This window comes from Vipera ursinii (assembly GCF_947247035.1).
Source record: "Vipera ursinii genome assembly, chromosome: 1".
Classification (NCBI taxonomy): Eukaryota; Metazoa; Chordata; class Lepidosauria; order Squamata; family Viperidae; genus Vipera; species Vipera ursinii.
The window spans coordinates 168,956,648-168,978,885 of record NC_139512.1 but is presented as its reverse complement, the minus strand read 5'-3'; the positions used below and the strand labels follow the sequence as shown (position 1 = coordinate 168,978,885).

The window sequence follows — 22,238 nt, the reverse complement described above, 5'->3', positions numbered from 1 at the left end:
AGGTCTTCTGCAGATGCCACCACCTATAAATTATGGCATTTGAAAGACTCTGAGAACAGTATGAGAAATATATTTGGAAAAAGAAAACCTTTATTATTTTCCATGAAGTACTTTCAGAAAAACAACACAATTCTGTGCTATAGATTGTTGAATAGTGATATATTCCTCTAATGTGACTTTACCAAAACATATTCGTTTATATGCCTTAAGTAGAGTGATGTGCATTTGGTATCACTGCTATCCCAGCTGTACAAAAGCTGAGGCTATCACATAACAGTGGCAAACCTCCAGGGAAGAAGACATGTGCTGCACCTGTTTATACGTGTTTAGCTATTATTCATATTTACCTTCACCCTACTTTTGCTGTAGAACATATTCATGTCAGAATCACTTCCTACCATGGCATCTCTATAGCTGTAAAAATTATTCTTGATTATCTTCTGTGGATATCTGAATTCATAATTCAAATGCATTCACTTTTATCATTAACAACCCCATCTTCTGGAGGTATATGATTCAGGACTGATTTGATTTGAGATATGAAGACAGAGTATGCCTCCAGTTGAGTTTATGCTTCACGATCTGATAGCACAATTAATTCAATTGGATTGCTTCAAGATTACATTTTTTAAAAAATATATCAATAGGCTATTATTGGGAAAGTATCAGAATGTCTGCAGCTGCCTCAGCACCTTATCTTAAAAGATTTCTCTGTTAGGTTCTGATAGACGACCACACCGTGAGGTTTAATGCAAGAACTTTTATTAACACTAGCATAAGTCAACTGGCAATTAACCGTTTAACTTCCCCTTATATAGTCAGCTACATTTAAACAGTGGCCAATCCCCAGCCCGGAAACTCCCGCCTAAATTGCATCGGCCAATAATTGCACTCAGAGCTTCCCGCTCTAGAAAGGCCCCTTTAATTAATCTACAGACACAACACCCCTTCCCCCCCACTAATGTTATTTATTAACATAGTCTCTCAGATATGAAGGAGGCTTGTGAACCCTGGTAGGATATCTATTACTTTTGTTAGCGATTGTTTCATTTGCTGTCTGGCAATTGGTGCTTGTCCCAGCGGTTGGGGCCAAGGGCTCTGATGGCACAATGTTGGCGTTTTGTTGTTGTTGAGTTGGTTGTTGCTGAGTTTGTTGGTGTTCTGGACCCGAATGTGATGTACTTGGGCTACCCCTTGGTATTAACTCCCAGTCATTATTGTCCAGCTGAGGTACTACATTTGGTGGCCTGGATTGTGTTTCAACTCCACCCACACCGTCCCTGGTCGATGATGAACTCAGGCGATCAGGATTAAGTATGACATCTTGAGCCTGTGTGTATTGGCCCACATCATTTTTTACAATCTCAATTTCTGGGGCTCTTTTTCTTAATTGGTCGATATGTCTCTTAATTACTCTATTCCCTTCCCCCTCAATAGAATAAGACAAGGGCCCTGTGACATCAATGACCACTCCCGGTACCCATTTGTCCCCCGGACCATAATTCCTGGCCCACACTAAGTCACCAATGTTGAGGGACCGTGTTGGTATGGCAGCCTCAGCTTCAGTGGGTAGTCTGTCAGGGTGGAGTCTGTCCAGCTTTGTTGTTAATCTTCTTCCCCACCTCATTTCTGCTGGGCTCTTCCCAGTTGCTGTGCAGGGTGTAGTATGCTGTGACAGAAGGAATTGTGCCAATCTCTGTTGCCAGTTGCCGCGGATGATGCGTTTCAGTGCGTCTTTTGTTGTTCGGACGTTGCGTTCTGCCAAGCCATTGGTGGACGGGTGAAAGGGTGCCGAAGTCGTGTGCCTAATCCAATTGGCCTTCAGGAAATCCTGAAATTCAGCAGAGGTGAATTGGGGCCCATTGTCAGAGACAATCACGTCAGGTAACCCATGGGTGGCAAAGAGGTCCCTTAAAACCTGAATGGTTTTGGCAGATGACATGTTTTTAACAGGCACAACCTCCAACCACCGGGAGAAGCTGTCTACCACAACTAAGAATGTTAGCCCTTGAAATGGGCCAGCGAAATCTATATGGATACGTGACCATGGATTCCTAGCTGTGTGTGGTAGAGTGAGCCTGTTCTGGCCTAGATCGTTGGCAAATGTAACAACCCGCTACGCACTCTTCAATTGCAGTGTCAAGGCCAGGCCACCACAAATGGCTTCTGGCAAGAGCCTTCATGCGTACAATTCCTGGGTGGCTATCATGTAATTTGGCTAATACTAACTTCCTATGGATCCCCGGAATCACCACTCTGCTGCCCCACAACAAACATCCCAAATGAGATGATAATTCATCTTTCCTCCTAAAATAAGGTGTGAATTTGGGGTCTGGATTCTTATTGGGCCACCCCCCTTGAACCCATGCTAAAATTCTGTTAAGTGTTAGATCTTTCTTAGTGGCTATGGCGATGTCCCTTGCAGTTAGTGGGCACTCTGGTATTTCTTGTAGTGACAAAATCTGGCCCGCAGGAGCAGGATCCTTCTCTGTGTCTGTTAGTGGCAACCTGCTTAAGGCATCTGCATGGCCCATTTCCTTTCCCAGTCTGTGTTTTAGGGAGAATGAATATGCTGATAGGAATGAATATGCTGATAAGAATATGGACCACCTAAGCATTCTAGGGGACATGATCTGTGGTGTCTGCTTATCCGTGGTGAACAGACCCAATAGGGGTTTGTGGTCAGTGTAAATGGTAAAGTTCCTACCTTAAAGGTAATCATGGAACTTTTTTACACCTGCCACTATTGCTAAAGCTTCCCTGTCAATTTGGGCATAATTTCTTTCGGCTTTTGTAAGTGTTCTTGAGTAATAAGCAATTGGCTTTTGTTGGCCCTTGTCATCCATGTGGCTAATGACAGCGCCCACACCATAGGGTGAAGCATCACACGCTAAATAGATTGGCTTATTTTCGATAAAGTGTGTAACAGTGGAATGGCCAGACAAAATGTCCTTCAAAGTTTGAAAACTGGCTCTATGTTTTTCCTGCCATTGCCAAGGAGTTTTCTTTTCTAAGAGTCTATGTAAAGGTTCAGCTATGGCAGCCTTATGTGGCAAAAATGTATGATAAAAATTGACCAATCCTAAAAAGGCTTGTAATTCAGCCTTGTTCTTTGGTTCAGGTGCCAATTTAATTGCTTTAATTTTTTTCAATTGTTGGGTGAATGCCCTTCTCATCAATTCTAAACCCTAAAAATTCTGTTGATTTAACTCCAATAAAACATTTTCCCCTTTTTAATTTAAGTCCTGCAGCTCTAAATTTCCCCAGTACCTGTTCCAATCGGTCAGCTAATATTTCTTCAGTTTTTCCAGCAATCAGGACATCATCAAAGTAAGGGCATACACCAGGTATGCCCTTTAAGGTCCTCTCCATCACCTCTTGAAAGATGCCTGGAGCTGCTGCAATTCCAAATTGAAGCCTGTGAACTTGAAACGCCCCCTTGTGGGTTACAATCGTTTGGGCCTCGGCGGCTTCCTTAGACACGGTAAGCTGTAAATACGCCTGCGCCAAGTCGAGCTTGGCAAAAATGGCGCCGTCCTGGATCGTCGCGAGGACCTGCTTCACCGTTGGGACCGGGTAAGCGTGCTTTTTCATTCCTAAATTTAGAGTGGCCTTATAATCGGCACAAATCCTCACATCCCCATTAGGTTTAAGGGGTGTGACGATTGGTGTCTCCCACAGGCCTCCTTCGACCGGTTCGAGTACGCCTTGGCCTACAAGCTTTTCAAGCTCGGCCTCGATTTTTTGTTTAAGGGCAAAAGGTACTCTCCGGGCCTTCAATCTAATCGGTTTTACAGTGGGGTCCAAATTAAAATTAATGGGGGGGCCTTTATATTTGCCTAAAGATCCATCAAATACGTCTGCGAATTCATCGCAAACAGATTTGAGGGTCTTACTTTGAATTGTATTTATTCCCCCTACCCAAATTCCTAAAGCGGGGAACCAATTAAGGCCTACTAAACTGGTCCTTTGGCCTTCGGTCACTACTAGGTCCAGTGATCCCTTGAACCCCTTATAACTAACTCTAATGGAGACTTTTCCTTTAATGCTTATGGGGGATTTTTGGAAATCTGCTAGCTGTATTCTTGTCGGTTTAAGCGGAATTTTGTGACCGCTTTCCCGTTCAATGTATTTCAGGGTTTCGAATGAAATTATTGATACTGAGGCCCCTGAGTCTACCTCCATTTTGCAGGGTATTCCTTGCAATTGGACTATGATTTTTAATTTAGGCCTCAGTACGTGATTTATTTTATGTTGTCTTATGTGGTTTACTCTCGCCCCCTCCCCGCGGTTGGATTGTTGTGCCCTAGGTCTAAGGGTCTCTATGCCATGCACCCGGGGGGTTACCTTACCTTCGGCCCAGACGTCCAATTCGTGGATTCGGTTGTCTTGTGTGCGATTGCGGCAAATGGCCTGGATGTGGCCGGTCTTTCCGCACGATCTGCATTTCGCTGTGCGGAATCTGCAGGTTGATCTGGGGTGGTTGCCCCCACAGCTACCACATCTGGTGTCTAAGTCTCTGGATCTGGGCAGGCTGTCTCGTGGCATTCTTTGCGCTGCTTGTGGTTGTGGTCTTCGGGCCTGGTCAGGAGCTTCGGTCCGCGGTGGTCTGGCTGCCATCTTACCAAATCGTCTGGAGATCTCAGCTATGTCGGTCTCCCATTGCTGGTCCACCTCCCCGCTGTCCACATGGCTTTCTAGATTGATTTCGGCTGCGGAGCCCATGCTGTTTCGGGGGGGGGGTCTCGTGTTCCTGTTGATTCGTAAATTAATAGTTCATCAAGGACTTCCTGTAGATCTCCCGTGGGTTTGGCGATGATTCGATTTTGTAGGTTCTCGTCCCGCAACCCCAGCACCACTCGATCTCGGATCCGGATTTCGAGGTTGTCATATTTGCACCTCAAAGCCGCCTCTCTAACCGCTGCCACGAACTGTGTAATTGATTCGCCAGGTCTTTGATTCCTTTTTTCAAAAATCCGTCTCCAAAATAATTCAGACCTTTTTGGCGTGAAGTGTACCTTCAATTTAGCCAACAAGTCTGCATACGAGACGCTCGAGACTGGCAACGGCTGACACAGGCCGACGGCGATCCTATAGACTGGCGTACCGCTAATAGTCAGCAAGGCCGTGGCTTTCTTCCTGTCGTCTGTAATGCCGTTTACTAACAGGAACCCTTCGACCTGGCCAACATATTCTTCCCAGTCCTCTGGAAACTGCGGGTCGAACTCTTTCAATGAGCCGACTTGTGCCATTGGGAGAAAAAAAAAATTTTTCGGCATCGTTGAACTTCGGTTGACTGCGTTTAAATTTCCCGCTTTGCGCCAGCTGAATTCGCCGTTCCTTCACTGATCAGTCGTCTATCCCACCTTCGTCGCCAATTGTGAGGTTCTGATAGACGACCACACCGTGAGGTTTAATGCAAGAACTTTTATTAACACTAGCATAAGTCAACTGGCAATTAACCGTTTAACTTCCCCTTATATAGTCAGCTACATTTAAACAGTGGCCAATCCCCAGCCCGGAAACTCCCGCCTAAATTGCATCGGCCAATAATTGCACTCAGAGCTTCCCGCTCTAGAAAGGCCCCTTTAAGTAATCTACAGACACAACATTCTCTGCACACCTTTTAAGGAGAAATAGCAAGATAAGAAATACACAGCACGTCAGCCTCCAAGTGATGCAACCCATTCTATGCAGAATGAACCGATGCAGAAAATATCCTAGTTCAACTTAAGAGTTAAAAACCCTCAAAAACTTTTAAAAGCTCTTACATTTCCTTTCACTTTCTGGAGATGCCAGACATACAGAATACCCATGATATGCATTTGTATGAGTCTCTCTCTCTATGTGGGGTGGTACTTTTCTGTCTCTTTCACTTCTGCAGAATGTAGACTGTTGGCATCGATTATGCAGCTTACTCCCTCTTGGGAATGGCCCCTGTTCATCAATGAACTAGTGGTGTGCAGGCGAGCATTATTGTGAACCAACACCACACCGGAAATCAGCATGCCCTGATGCTTGTTATGGATGGCTCGTCAGAGCAGATTTCTGAACTGATGGTTGAACCATACTCCACTAGCAGTACTCTTTTGGCATCTTCACATTTGGTGGGATTTTCTATGGCACCATGGCAAAGTCTGCTATTGCCATTCAGCTACAATGGAAGGGCTTTAAATTTTAAACTTACACTTTAAAAGAAATGGCTAAATACTGGTTGGTGAATGAATCAACACTAATTCAGTCGCTGACTAGGTCCAGATACAACTGTTAAGATTTGGAATCAGGCTGAGAGCTAAAGACAAGATTAAATAAGATATGATGATGAATTTGGGAATGACTAAAATAATCACAATCCATAACTGTAAAATCAAATTGGATAAGAGTTGTTATGGGAAGATTTCAGCAACCAGGAAATATTTCCAAAGAATTAGGATAGCTGCATACAACAGGATTTATAAGTATGTGTGATCAAGTTTTACTGCATTAATACCAGAATACTTGATATGGAAGAATTGATGTAGTCCTGTTTATGAAGGGAATAAAAACCTGCACTATAGATATTGTAGCTGATCCAGCTACAACACAGTTTCCAGTTACAATTTAATCTTCCTTGTACAGCTTAGATGAAATCCCAGCTGAATACACAATTGAGCCAGAATTCCAACAAATGCTTGTAGTGTATTATTCAGGGAATTTGAAGTATTTAATTAGATAATTTAGTTCTGTACAGAAAAACAGGAAGTCTCACTTGTTAAAAATTCGTTAGTACAAATGAATTAGAAACAATGCTACATAAATTCTAAGTCTCAGTTCTAACTGAGTAAAAAAAACTAGTCTAGCATTTTACTGTGCAGAAGAAGTACCTTCTAAGAAATTAAGATAGAATTCTAGCAATTATTAACAAGGGCAAAAAGAACATATGGTCTGACAATTGATAGTTATAATATTGTGGCATAAAATAAAAAATATGCCTTATTCCTATAGATTATTCTCTTTCATCAGTAACATTTATTTCTTTCCTTTAATTATAAAATTTAACTTGATGCTAGTGCAGAATTATCAGCTTTCATATTTTTCCTATTATCTTTATGATTTTTGTGGAATGTTTTATCCAGAATCCAGATTACATATAAAATGGCAAAGACTGGAAATGTATAACCCTTTAAAACTTCTGCAAGTACTATAATAATAATAATAATAATAATAATAATAATAATAATAATAATAATAATAATAATAATAATAATAATAATAATAATTTACCTGATGCCATAAAGAGTTCCAGTGAATTCCCACAGTCCTGCATTGTTTTAGGAAGACACAAATAATGACAACACAGAGTAGCCTATTCTTGTATTTGGATTGGGCTTTTCTAACATACACTTTCTACAAACTCCTACTTCTCTTTACAGCTGACAACTATTACACCTCCTAGTAGATCACCTCATTTGAGGAGAAGAAACACAGAACTTTTGATGTTGTTCAGTCACAACAGTGTCAGGCAGCAACCAACATTTTGTTCAGAATCCAATTTAAAAACTGCATGCCTTTGAGCTGCCTTGCCCTTTGGTTGCCAGTTCCTTATAAATTCTTAAAACATTTACCTTTTCAATATCAATATTCATTATTTTAGTTAAATGTACCTGTTTCTTGTAGTGGTTGTTTATGGCAATAAATCTGAACATTTTCCACATTTCAGGTCCATATATTGATTGATAATGCTTCATCTTATTCCTCTGAAAATTGGCAGATCCAAAAACATCAGAATTACAAATAAAAGAATTTGGAAATTATCCTTTTGGAGAAAAGAAAACATATACATGTTAAGTTCTATAAAGTATCATTAGAACAGTAAGAACAAGAAAGATTGTTATTGTTATTAATACCCTACATATATTTATTTAGACACAAATATCTGTGCTCAATAGGAATTATTTCCTTAAAAATTTTAAAATGGTAGTTTAAAAAGAGCAATTACACTGTAGAAAAGAATGACAGATCTATTATTTTAACTATTTTGTACAAGTATACATGTTTTCAGTAATAAAACCTCAATATGAATCTAATGTATTGATTTTACAGGCAAATAAAATAAGACAAATGGTCATGTTATTCTTTATACAAAAGAGATTGGATATCACTAAAAAAATTCATTGTACTGTTTGCTTTGAAAAAGTCATAATATGAACTAAATTATTCCTATATAAGCCTACAATTTTTTTTAATAATTACCTAATAAAATACTGAGTCAATAAAAAACAAGGCCCACAAAATACAAAATTAAGATATTTTTTTTAAAAAAACTAAATTACAAAATTTATTAATCCACAGAAGGGTTCATGCTTGCATCTCTGGGATGTTACTCTGGGATGTTACTTCCACTATGAACTGCTGCTATAGAGAGTCCCTATAACTACCAGCCTGGGATAATTCTGGCCCTAATAGTGGTAGGATTAAAACACATGGAGGAGAATCATTTATATAAGAGGAATAAAAGTATTCTAGCCCATACCATATTATTTTAAAATTTGAAATTTGAAATTTAAAAAGAATATAAACTTATAGCACAGAGGAGCAGAATACTGAGAGTAATTAACCTGGACTAAACGGAATCATTAAGCACTGGTCATTTAAAAAAAACTGTAGAAAACATAGGCCTCTATTCTAAAATAATGGCTGAAAAAACTTCATCAAACAATGGATGATTTTTAAATGCCAGGATCAGTTACTTCTTGCTACCCCTGAACATCAACATGCCCTTGAATAATTTGTGAGGACTAGGTATTTTTTGCCTCTAACGGAATTATAAAGAGTTCCAAGATACTTGCCAGAGAAGATTCCATACTTTTTATGTTCAGTTGTTATAGCCAGTAGGTTATTTATTTATTAAATTCATTTGCCACCCAACTCGTGATTCAGGTGACTCCAAGGGGCTAACATCAAGATAAATAGGATATAATAACAGTTATAAGTATAAATTTTTTTTTTTTCCTGCCCGAGATGGCGACGGCCGCAACTTAGGCTTCGGGCGCTCTTTGAGGGCTTCAAAGGATTTAGCTCGGGGAAGCCCACGGTATGTCGAGGCGATTCTGGGGGTGGGGGGTCTAAAAACAGCTGCTGGGCGCTGTTTTTCTGCGGCGCTGATCCCCCCCCTTCGAGCTAGCGGCTTTTGATATCTGCCGCCTGTCAACCTGCCGGCCCATGATGGCGCCGAACGCTGCTACGCTGTGAAACCCGAGATGTCAGCCCTGCTTTTTCATCTGCTGCTGGCTGAGGCGACTTCGTGCTGCTGTTGGCTGTGGCTACTCCGGGACTCGGGGGTTTTTAAAACAGCTGCTAAGCGCTGCTCTCTGTGGCGCTGAGCCCCCCCCTCCGAAATAGCGGCTTGTGGATTCTAGCGAGCGGTGCCGAGAACTGTCTGTCGACTTACTGAGCCTCATCATGGCGCTGAGCGCTGCCATGTCGTGAAGCTCGGGACGTCTTTGTTTTCATCTGCTCGCGGGCTGAGGCAGCTTTGGGGACTGGGGATTGTTGGAACAGCTGCTGGGCGCTGCTTTTCGTGACGCCGAGCCCCCCCCCAACCAGCGGCCTGCTGATTTGAACGAGCAGCGCTGAGAATTTCCTGCCGACCTGCTGAGCTCCGTTATGGCGCCGAGCACTATTACAGCGCCGGGAAGCCCGGGACGCTTTGCCTGTCTTCCTTCCTCTGCTTGCTCGCCGTGGATACCCTCTGTTGTGGGAGGGGCAGCGGCGATGATCCCACCGGACGGAGATTCTTCTACTACCATCGGCTGGCTGGCACCGTTTTCAGCGGTGCGGAGCCTCCTTCTCCTCCCGGATGGTGGTTGCAGACTGTGGGCCTGGTCATCGGCCTCGGCGGACATGCTAGCGAACTTTTTGATTCAATATAGCTGCTGGGACTACCTCTTTCCTCCGTTGGAGATGGTTTGGACTGGCGGACGGGCATTGACTGACGGCGCTGATTGGCGGTGTGAGGATCAACAGAGGCTTGGCCTCCTTGTCCTTTACTTTTTTGTTGCCAGGCAGGCGTTATGACTGGCTCCGTACCTGATGGGAATTAAGATCTCCCTATTGATAGTCTAATGTGGACGGGACCGAACCGTGGTGGGAGGACGGTTTTGGACTTGTCAGCGTCCACCTCACTGGTGTGAGAGACCAGTTGGGGTGGGCCTGGCTCAGGATCCCCTTTTTCTCTCTCTGCTCCAGTCAGATGCCTCAGCCGGAGTGAGAGGACGGCTGAGGTTGTCTTTTGGATTTCCATCTCAGGTGAGAGCTGAGATGGCTCTGCAGATTGAGAGATACGCCCACTGGACTTTTTCTTTTTCCATCTATGTACCATCAACGAGCAATCCTCTTGATATATTTGCAACATCGGCCCTGAGAGACTATTCGAGCGCAATATGATTTATCGTTATTCCGAAGCGGACTTGTATGCCCTTAGGGCGGTTCCTGCCTCATGGGCGCGACCTGTCGCCTGTTTCCATACTCCCCTTAATGACGGGTCCAAGCTTTGGGACTCCGAGAGGTGGTTGGGCTTGGACAGGGGCCTCGAGTTAAGACGCGCTAAGAGGCCCCTGATAAGATTCTTAGCCGGTTATTTTAAGAGGTTAGGGAGGGGGAGGGTGGGGAAGGAATCCATAACCGGCACTCAGTCTGGACCTGTTAGAGGTCCCGACGGGACGGGGTCGGGGGAGGTGGCCGCTGGCGCTGGGAATGTGGGGGTGGGGCATCGAATCCCCACGGCGATAGGGTATGGCAGCAGGTGTTTGCGCGGAGGGCCATATCAACATCTGGGATCGCGCCCCCGCTATCTCCGAGCGGTGGCGCGCTCCGACCCTCCGGTTAGCACCCTCCTACCCGGGGATGAGGGTGATCAGGCCCCTGAGCTCAGGTTGGTCTATTTTAACGCTAGATCCGTAGTTAACAAAGCTCCCCTCATCCGTGACCTGATCGAGGAGGAATGTGCGGATCTAGCGTGCATCACGGAAACTTGGTTGGGTTCGGAGGGAGGGGTGCCTCTCACCGAGTTATGCCCGCCAGGTTTCCGGGTGCTGCACCAGCCACGGGCTCAGGGCAGGGGTGGTGGGGTGGCAGTGGTTATTCGGGAGACTTTGTGTCCTCGGGAGGCCACCATTGTCCAGATGGCCGGGAGTGAATCCCTCCTCTTGAGATGTGGTCCTCGGGTTCAGCTGGGCTTGTTGCTCACATACCTGGCGCCCAGCTGTGTGGCAACAGCCCTGCCTGAGCTGCTCGACACCCTCTCAGGGTTGGCGGTGGAGTTCCCCAGGCTTATAGTCCTGGGTGACTTCAACCTGCCATCACTGGGGGGGTCGTCGGAGTTAGTTCGGGAGTTCATGGCTTCCATGACAGCCATGGGCCTGACCCAGGTTATTGAGGGCCCTACTCACGAGGGGGATCATACTCTCGACCTGGTGTTCCTGTCTGGACAATGGTTGGATGATCTGGGAGGGGGTTCTCCGTCCATCACCCCTCTGTCATGGTCAGATCATTACCTCCTGAGGCTGGTTTTCCGTCATGCCATCCCCCGCCGCTGGGCGGCGGAACCGACCAGGTGGTTCCGCCCCAGGCGCCTAATGGACCCGGACCGGTTCCAGAGGGCGCTTGGGCCGATACCTATCACCCTTACCCACAGCCCAGTCGATGCTCTGGTGGAGGCCTGGGAAACGGCTGCCACCAGGGCACTCGACTGTGTTGTACCCATGCGACCTCTGACTCGGCGCAGATCCCGTTGGGCTCCATGGTTCTCTGTGGAGCTCCGGGAGATGAAGCGTCGGAGACGAGGTCTAGAGAGCGGTTGGAGATCCAGCCGATCCGAACCCGACCGATTGCAGTTAAGAACCTTCATAAGGTCTTATCTTGCGGCGATAAGGACGGCGAAGTCTAACTACTTTGCCGCCCTTATCGCGTCCGCAGATAATCGCCCGGCCGCCCTGTTTAGGGTGACTCGCTCCCTCCTTAACCAGGAGGTGAGGGAGGATCCCTTGCAGGGACGAGCCGAGGAGTTTAGTCATCATCTGACGGACAAAATCGCTCGGATCCGGATCGGCTTGGACTCTGACTGGGCAGAGTCTGATGTGGAGGAATCAGGCGGTCTTGAGCACGTTATCTGGACTGAGTTCGACCCTGTTTCCCCTGATGATGTGGACAGGATCATGGGGAGACTGAGCTCCACCACCTGTTTGTTGGATCCGTGCCCCTCCTGGCTAGCTTATGCGGCTCGGGAGGGAACACGAGGCTGGTTCCATGCAGTAATAACTGCTTCTTTGAAGGAGGGTGTCTTCCCTGCCGCCTTGAAGGAGGCGGTGGTGAGACCCCTCCTCAAGAAGCCTGCTTTGGACCCGGCTGTTTTAAACAACTATCGTCCAGTCTCCAACCTTCGCTTCCTGGCGAAGGTTGTTGAGAGTGTGGTGGCGCATCAGCTCCCTCTGTTCCTGGAGGAAACTGATTATCTGGACCCGTACTAATCGGGCTTCAGGCCTGGACACAGCACGGAGACGGCATTGGTCGCGCTGGTGAATGATCTCTGGAGGGCTAGGGACAGGGGTTGCTCCTCTGTCCTGGTCCTATTAGATCTCTCAGCGGCTTTCGATACCATCGACCATGGTATCCTGCTGCGGCGTCTCAGGGGGCTGGGAGTGGGAGGCACCGTTTTACGGTGGTTCTCCTCCTACCTCCAGGGCCGCTCGCAGTCGGTGTTGACAGGAGGGCAGAGATCCGCCCCGAGGTCTCTCATTTGTGGAGTCCCTCAGGGGTCGGTTCTCTCGCCCCTCCTGTTCAACATCTACATGAAGCCGCTGGGCGAGATCATTCGTGGTTTTGGGGTGGGGTATCACCAGTACGCTGATGATACCCAACTTTTTCTTTCCACCCCGAACCAACCCAGTGATGCCCTCTCCGTGATGTCCCGGTGCCTGGAGGCGGTTCAGGTCTGGATGGGGAGAAACAGGCTTCGTCTCAATCCCGCCAAGACTGAGTGGCTGTGCATATCGGCGTCTCGGGTTAACCAAGTTATTCCACCTCTAACAATGGGGGGTGAGGTGTTACCCCCCGTTGATAGGGCTCGCAACTTGGGCGTCCTCCTGGATTCACGGCTCAATTTTGAAGATCACATAGGAGCCGTGACCAGGGGGGCTTTTGCACAGGTTCGCCTGGTGCGCCAGTTGCGTCCCTATCTGGACCGAGACGCCCTACGCACAGTCACTCATGCGCTTGTGACCTCCCGTTTGGACTACTGCAACGCTCTCTACATGGGGCTGCCCTTGAAGACCACTCGGAGGCTTCAACTGGTGCAGAATGCGGCCGCGCGAGTTGTAATGGGGGTTTCCCGATACTCCCATGTAACACCTCTACTCCGCGAGCTGCATTGGCTTCCGGTTGCCCTCCGGGTGAAATTCAAGGTGCTGGTTATCACCTATAAAGCCCTACATGGCCTGGGTCCGGGTTATTTGAGGGAACACCTGCTGCCGGCATCAAACGCCCTTCGCCCAGTGCGCTCCCACAGGGAGGGTCTGCTCAGGGTTCCGCCGGTGAGAGATTGCCGGCGGGTGACACCCAGGGATAGGGCCTTCTCGGTGGGAGCGCCTGCCCTCTGGAACCAGCTGCCGGTAGAGCTGAGGACTGCTCCCGACCTCCGATCATTCCGCCGGGGCCTGAAGACCTGGCTCTTTGAGCTCTCGGGCCCAGGCTGAGGAGAAAATTTTAACTGGGGTTTTAATCTACAGGGTGAATTTAATTGGTTTTAACTTTTGTATGTTTCGATTTTAATTCCCTGTAAACCGCCCTGAGTCCTCAGGGAAAGGGCGGTATACAAATGCAAATATTAAATTAAATTAAATTAAATTAAATAAAATGGATTATCCTAAATTAGTAATACTGGAAAGGGATGGAATGGAAGGAAAAAGAAAGGACTGCAGATGAAATTAAGGAATACTAAACAAACAAACAAGCATTTAGATATTTTAGAATGCACACACACATACACACAGTGGTGGGATTCAAATACCTGAACAACCGGTTCTCTGCATGGACATCGCTTCCGGAAGTCCGCTCTGGAACCTCTTTCCATTTTGTTACACATAGTCCTCATTCAGCGACCACTCCTTCAGCCACTGTTCAAAGTTACTATGGCATGAACAAGGGGACTTACGATCGTTCATCATAGATGGGATCACTGCAGTATCCCCACAATTACATGATCATAATTCAGGCACTTGGCAACTAGCTCCCAACTTTGATGGTCGCAACATCACATGATCATGTCATCACCATTAGCAACCTTCACTGACCTTCCAAGAAGAAAAGTAAACGGAGAAGCAACAAGAGGTTATGAAAGATGATCATGTGACAATATGGAATTCATCTAACTGTAGCAATTGGGACTGCAACAACTACCATTTTAAGTCAATGTGGTCACTTGATGTCATGCTTTACAACTGCATTGCATAGCAGTGGAGTTGCCTTTCCTTATTACCATTATTAACAACAACTTTAGGTTTAAGATATGCTACCTGAAGCAATACCTGCTTACAGACACATGATTAGGGAAAAGTATAAAAACTGCAAAAAGCCAAATGCTGCCAAAATAGACATATCCCTATTCTTGTCCAGATGCTTTTACAATTTTCCGTTTATGCTGCATGACTCCTTGTCCTAATTAGCATGTAGGGTTTTAGAAATATGGATGCATGAAATAGTTTCCATTCTGTTGGTATATATGCTTACGTTGAACTTTATCATCACCATCTTGAGCTTTGACATGAAAATATAAGGATTTTACAGTTGCATGGTTTCAAAATTCTTTTTAATTCAATAGTATCTACAGATTATGCACAACGATCATTTAATCGGTTACTGAAATGCAACTACTTCTGGAATGAAATACAACAACTGCTTCATAGTATATAGTGCAGCCCTATATAGAAAAGGAAGTAAGAAAATACCATAACTAATTGAAATTGCAAGGAGAATTTAGGTAGGAAGAATGCAATCATCCCTTTTGGAATTTAGCCAGATTAACATTTTATACTTCTGTGATGAGTCCCATAGGAATTTTGACAGCCCTGGACACTGGTTTTACATCCCAGCCTATAGAAGCTCTGATATATAACGTTTGGCTTATGAAAGAATGACATGAAAGAATTAAATATGTTCCTATACCACTTAGATTACTCTAAGAGTCTTCTGTCCAACAATAGCAATAACACTTAGAGTTATATATTGCTTCATAGAGCTTTCAGCCTCTCTAAGCAGTTTACAGAATCAGCATTTTGCCCCTAACAATCTGGGTCCTCATTTTATTGACCATCTGTCATCAGGATAGTCTTTTGTTCTTTTCTGCATTAGCTCTATGCAAACAGTATGAAGGTCTACAAGCAACTGTGAATATTAAAGGATTACAATACAAAGGTTCCAGATTTATTTGTTGACTCATGCCTGTATGTTGAAAGACTGTTCAATAGCAAGTATAAGGTACAATACTGGATATTTTGTGTTGAGGTAAAAGTAGTAGATAAATAGAAGCTGCCCCCTAAAAGTAGTTTCATGTCTTTTCATCAGGAAAGGAAAGCACAATATTGCATACACAAACAGGATGAACAAAAAGTCAGGGTCCATGGATAATTTATCATATAAATTACATTAAATGGTGAAATTGGTTGCTATTTTGTTTTAAACACTTCCTTACTTGCTTGATACATGTTCATTATACAAGTCTTTAAATGCCACTGAGGTTTCATTAATATTTTAATCAGCAAATATTCTGGCTTTCATTAATGGCCATTTCATTTGCTTAAGTATTTGTATACAATATTATTATGAATGTTATTAGGAATTGTGGGCTTTACTAATTTAATTCTATTTTATTCTTTTTGTATTGTTTTAATTGCCCTGTGAACCGCCCTGAGTCCTTCGGGAATAGGGCGGTATATAAATTCAACAAATAAATAAATGAAAAGCTAGGAAATATTTTTTTCAAAAGCTTGCAAATATACAACTATCATGAGAATTTAACATATAAAAATATTGTGTAATTATTGATAACTTCTCCTATATGAGTTTAGAAAATGTATGTTTTCCCCTCCATCAAATTATTTGTAATTGCTAAATATGCTTTAATAAATTAGAACATGATTTAAAGGGGCTAGTGACCAAATACAACTGATAAAGGAACACAGGACACAATTAAAATAAAGAGGATATGAAAATATTTTGTTAAACCACTCTTGTGCTTTCTTCCTTTATATAGGGCAAAATATAATTCTATATACAATTCAAAATCAAATTAAATGATTAAGTCCATAAAATCAAATACAACAAAAAATAGTTGTTTGTTATAACACCTGGAAAAAATCAAGGAAAACTGAGCATTGGCATTTAGCTCAACACACATTTGCTTCATTTACTATAGGTACAGTACTATAGTATTGCCAAACAAAACTGTAACATAATTGTGTATGTACAGAGATAGTTGTTTGCAAAAAAAATTCAAGGATTATTTGTCCAGAGAGACATTAGTATCTGAGAATATGAATGTCAATTTACCAATACTTTTTTCCCCTAAAATCGTTTATAAGAAAGTATGCTGTCTGGTGAACATATTCAGTGAAGCAGAAACTGGAATATCTTCTATAATTTATAAAAACATCCTGGATTGGATATGAAGAAACTGAATGAAGATATTTTAAAAACGTTTATTAAATATTACAGGTTTATGAGGAAGGACTTCCACAGGGTAGCATTTTGCCCCAAATAGAAAATATTAATATATCTGTTAAATTTCTGGTTACATCTATAGTAAGTTATTAATTCTTTTTCCTATCTATATTTATGGTAATTATTAAATTGCATGCGTATATTAATATGGAAACCACTGACATCATTCATATAGTTTTCCTAAATATAAAATCTGATTAGATTAAAAACTCATTTTTCCATAGTTGGTGTCTTTTTCTAACGGATACTTAGAAGCAGCCATTAAAATTTTCTACTCGGTCATTCAATATGATAAATATTGATAAATAATTACAATTACAAATACAGACAGTCGTCAACTTATGACCATCTTCCCCAAGCAGAAACCCAGGAGGCCAGCCCTTTAGAAATGCAGATTTTTTAATCCATGCGGGGAAACTGGAGCAAGAAGGTTGGAGCTGATGGGATTAGAAAAACAAAGACCCCAAAGGCAGGAACATGACCTTTAGGACATAATAGGATTAATCCTATACTCTCTTCAGACTAGCAAAAGACACAAAAGCCCACCTCATTAAACAAGGTATAAAAAGCTATAAAAAGCCCACCTATCTCAACTCCGTTTTATCAGCCACCCCAGAAACATGCTGTGTCACGGATGTTTCTGGCAACTAAATAAACAAGAATCTTCTTTTCTAAGCAGCCTCCATTTTTATTTCCAGTGTCTTAGCCTCCATTTTGTTTACTCCCAGCTTGGAAGTGGACCTGATGATTTTTCTTTCAACACCAGAGCTTTGCCCTTTGTAGAGGGCAAGACAACAGAGGAAATAATCAATAGGTAAGAAGCACAATGGATGAGAAAAAGTTAAATATGGATAAAGAGAATGCCTACATAAAACCTGTTAAGGATCCTTCCATTAACAGTAGAGAAATCTGTTATGTTGGCAGATGCTACCTCCTCAGTAAATTACTCAATTAAATATTTCAAAATAGCACTATTTGAAGAGGTATATTACTCAGAAAGGGCTCTATTTTTGACTTTACCCTCATTTTTCCAGTAATTCTCTGACTGGTATGATTCTTTTTGATAATTCTCCATCTTCTTATAAAGTTAGAATCCAGGGTGGCTTATGCCAGTGTGGTTTCCCAAGTAATTTGCCTTCTAGCCTTGGGCTTTCAAAAGCAAGAATTGTTACCTGACAGTGGGTGTTTGGTATAGCTCTTCAGGTAGAATAGGGCATATAACTTGGCAGTATATAAAAAGGAGACTTTCCATGCCAGCAAACTATTTATCCATCATCATTTGCCCATCATACTGGAGAGCTTTCTCTTCAGCCTGCTTTAATGACTTGCCCTATGCATTAGAGGGAAGAGAGAATACTGTAGTATTCCTTTTGCAAACTGAACTTCATCCTTTGCTTTGGAGGAAACTCAGCCCCTAGCCCAGGGGTGTCAAACTTGCCATGTCATGTGATGTGTCGCAATGTATCATGACTTTTTTCCCCTTATTGGAGCTGGGGTGGGTGTGGCTTCCACATGACGCATCCGGCCCATTGGCCGTGAGCTCCTTCAGTACCATGTACAGTGACTTATTCTCCATCCTTAAACTTTAATCAGCCATCAGAATTTCCCTTTTGCCTTGAGGACAATATCATTTGTTCCTTGCTGTCTGACTGGAACTCTAACATGTCTGGGAGAATTGCAGAATTTATCTGTTACCATTGCTTTATGCAGGAAAGTGTCATAATTTTCATATTAACGTATAATTTCATTTTGTTCTTAGTTTCTTACATTCCATGTGGGATCTGTTTCCTATTATATCTTTTTTGTAAGTGACAAATATTTTATATTTATACTGTATTGCAGGGGTGTCAAACTCAATTTCATTGAGGGCCGCATCAGCATTGTGATTGCCCTCAAGGGGCTGGGTGGGTATGGCCAGGGTGGGCGTGGCCTACTGGGTGGGCGTGGCTAGACTGCGTATGGCCTACTGAGTGGGCATGGCCAGCTCTACATTGTTCGTACCAAGGGTGCCTATGGGGGCCTGGGCAGGAGTGGGACAGATCTGAGGGTCTCTGGCAGAAGGAGGGTCTCTGGGCCAGGGCCAAGGCAGTGGGGGCCGTTCCCTCACTGTTTCCAGGATGGCTTTGCGGGCCGCATGAAACCACTTTGCGGGCTGGATCTGGCCCCCGGGCCTTGTGTTTGACATGTCTGCTGTATTGGATAGAGTATGGTCTTGAAGGAAGAAGAAATATTGGCCACCAAGGCAATAATCAGATGAATGATTTACAAATTATCTGTTTCTTACACTGGTCTACTTGATAGGGCTGATGTATATACATTTATATACACAAAAAGTCATCTCTCTATATATTTACATAATAATTTAGTTTTTAAAGGGTAGAATTTCAGTAATTTACTCTAATGGCATAGTAAGAATGGATAGAAATATATGAAAAGTAGAATTTGTTAAAAACAAAATTGCTAAATTATTTTTTTAAAGTTCAATACTGAAATTCTGCCTCTAAACTTACCAGTTTGATATAATGGTTAAAATAACAGTAATAAACCGGGAGATTGTGAGTTCTAATCCCACCTTGAGCATAAAGCCAGCTGGATGACTTTGGCCCAGTGACACACTGTCTCAGCCCTGGGAAGCAATGAATGGTAAACTCCTTCTGAAAAACCTTGTCAAGAATACTGCAGGGACTTGTCCAGGCAGTTGCCAGGAGTCAAAACTTAATCAAAGAATCCTACGCAGTGGTGGGATTCAAATATGTGAACAACCGGTTCTCTGTGTGGATGCCGCTTCCGGAAGTCCATTCTGGGCCTGGGCAACAAAAAATTAGCTATTGGTTCTGCCGAAGTGGTGAGAATTGGCTGAATCCCACCACTGCTCCCACGCTCCAAAAACCTTACCAGGCCAACTTTAACATGCTAATATTTGTTTAGAAAGACCTAAACAATCACCACCCAAATCTTTCAACACTTTCCAAACAATGCTTTGTGTACAGCTGGAGTTAACTGCCTGTGAACCCACTAGATTTTTCAGCTCACAAAGTAGGGGTTAGGAGCATGTCTGTGGAAATGTGGCAAAACCATATATCGTATGTATTTTGTCAATAGTTAAACAAGCTAAAAACTCCCCAAACTAGGAAGTAAATATAAATTTTGCTCTAATGCTGTTGTCAAACATTGGCAGCAAAAGCAAGTATGGTGCTAGGAGACCATTATGAAATCCTGATTATATAATTAAAGAGGAATGCACACCATTATTTTTCAATCCAGTATCCCTTAAAGTTGCTTTAGGGTATTGGGACGCTTTTGAAGCCTAATTGTCTTTAGGGATGGCTAAATCTATTAACAAAAAATGCTTTTAACAGACTGTATTAAAATAATATTTATTAACACAAAAGCTTTAATAGACAGAACTATGAAGGACACTAGAGGAAGGAAAATTGGGCTAGGAATACAATATATATCTAGGAAACATGCTTTTTGTGGTATCAGTTCTCTGGAATACCATTCTCTTTCCTCTGACGTATGTTTTGGCCCCTAAACTGGATATATTCAAAAGAATTCTGAAAACTTGACTTATTTTCCAGAGTTAGATCGGGGTGGCAGGTCCTGAGAGATTTTTTTATGAATACTTTTCTTCCTCCATGTATGGTTTTTTAAAAAAAATATAGCATACCATTTTTTATTGTATGCCACCCACAATAGTTGTAGAGTTGGACGGCTTATATATTTTAAAAATAAGTACACTTGAGAACTTAATTTGCCTCTCAACTCTTCCTTAAAATTGAAGGAAGGCAAACGATATTATCCCATTCCAGGCAAATTCATGCTAGAACCACAAACCTGTTTATTATCCCTTTTGTCTTATAAGGTTTATCTATTTTTGAGCACAAACAACAGAAATCCTATCAAAATACTTCAGTAGAAGGGAGAGTTATTGGCAATTTAAAGCCATTTCTGCAACTTCACTGTTCAAGTAATTAAATCTAATATGACCATCTGTACTTCCAATCAGTACATTATTCTCTAGAGACAATTAACTAAAAGCAACAGATTAAAAATATGTGATTTACATTGTTTTATATTTCTCCAGTTCTCTAGATCCACTGAAGATCTATCAAAACTGGTTAATAGCATTTGGGGCTTTTAAATTTCTAATAAACATTGAAAACAAAGCAGCCCAATAATTGCTACAAAACCTCATGAAATAATTCACTTCAGCTCTTCAAAGTCTCTTTAGGTGGAAAGGCAAGGGTAATCATAATCCCCCTACCTATGCTATGCTAGAGGTGGTCCTTGGTGATCTATGGTAATTGAGACTGGGAACTCGATTGCTAAGTGATGAGGTTGTAAAACATGATGTCACATGACTGCATCAACTTAAAGCAGCAATTCTGGCAATTCTAGTTATGGTCATTAGGCTATTTGCAAGGTTACAAGCTTTGAGAATCGATTGTATGTCCATTTTTCAGCACCATTGTAGCTTTGAATAATTGCTGAATGAATGGATGTAAGCCATTTTTAAATGGGAAAAATATTTAAAAGGAAATAAATCAGAAAAAAAGAGTTATTATTTATTTATTTTATTTATTTATTTATTTTTATTTTTATTACATTTATATCCCGCCCTTCTGCGAAGACTCAGGGCGGCTTACAAGCTTAGCAGTAGCCTTCATTCTATGTATATGCCTGCTTATTAGGGCTTTCACACACACCCCAAGCGGCATTATTACAAAGTCAGCTTATTGCCCCCAACAATCTGGGTCCTCATTTTACCTACCTCGGAAGGATGGAAGGCCGAGTCAACCTTGAGCCTGGTGGGACTCGAACCTGCACTATCCTGATTTTTTTGTATAGGTATCATCAGAGTGATTAATAATTATAATCTGATTATAATAAGTCAACCATATGACTAAGGAATCCAAAAGTTTGCCATGGTTTTACTTTATTCTAGAATATGCATATGTCAAATTGTAGTATTAGTATTTTTTTAGGTACTACCAATGTTGTGAAATAATCATGTCAGAAATTACATTAGAAATTATGCAATATAATTTTCCTATAATCTTCTGATAATATATTATGCACATTTAAAATGTTCAAGCAAATTATCACTGAAAGTTGATAATTTGATTTTGGTATACTACAGGTAGTCCTCGATTTACAACAGTTCATTTAGTGACCATTCAAAGTTACAAGGTCACTGAAAAATGTGACTTATAACCATTTTTCAGTTATGATCTCTGCAGCATCCCCATGATCACGTGATCAAAATTTGGGCACTTGGCAACTGGCATGAATTTATGATGGTTGCAATGTCCCGGGGTCATGTGATTCCCTTTTGCGACCTTCTGACAAGCAAAGTCAATGGCGAAGCCAGATTCATGTAACAACCGGGTTACTAACTTAATAACTGTGGCAAGAAAGGTTGTAAAATGGGGCAAAACTCACTTAACAAATGTTTCATTTAACAACAGAATTTTTGGGTTCAA

The 22,238-nt window shown here is 42.5% G+C and overlaps 1 protein-coding gene across 5 annotated transcripts in view; it reads right to left on the bottom strand.

Moving 5' to 3' along the window:
* The window catches only part of PMS1 (PMS1 homolog 1, mismatch repair system component), a 114,995-nt gene that overhangs the window by 39,928 nt on the left and 52,829 nt on the right, over positions 1 to 22,238 (bottom strand). For all 5 annotated transcript variants that reach the window (XM_083350502.1, XM_083350500.1, XM_083350501.1 and 2 more), the window contains 2 exons: positions 14,045 to 14,327; positions 7,644 to 7,736 (listed from right to left, as the gene is read on the bottom strand). The gene's annotated coding sequence lies outside the window, so the exon portion shown is untranslated. The remainder of the gene's footprint in view (positions 1 to 7,643; positions 7,737 to 14,044; positions 14,328 to 22,238) is intronic.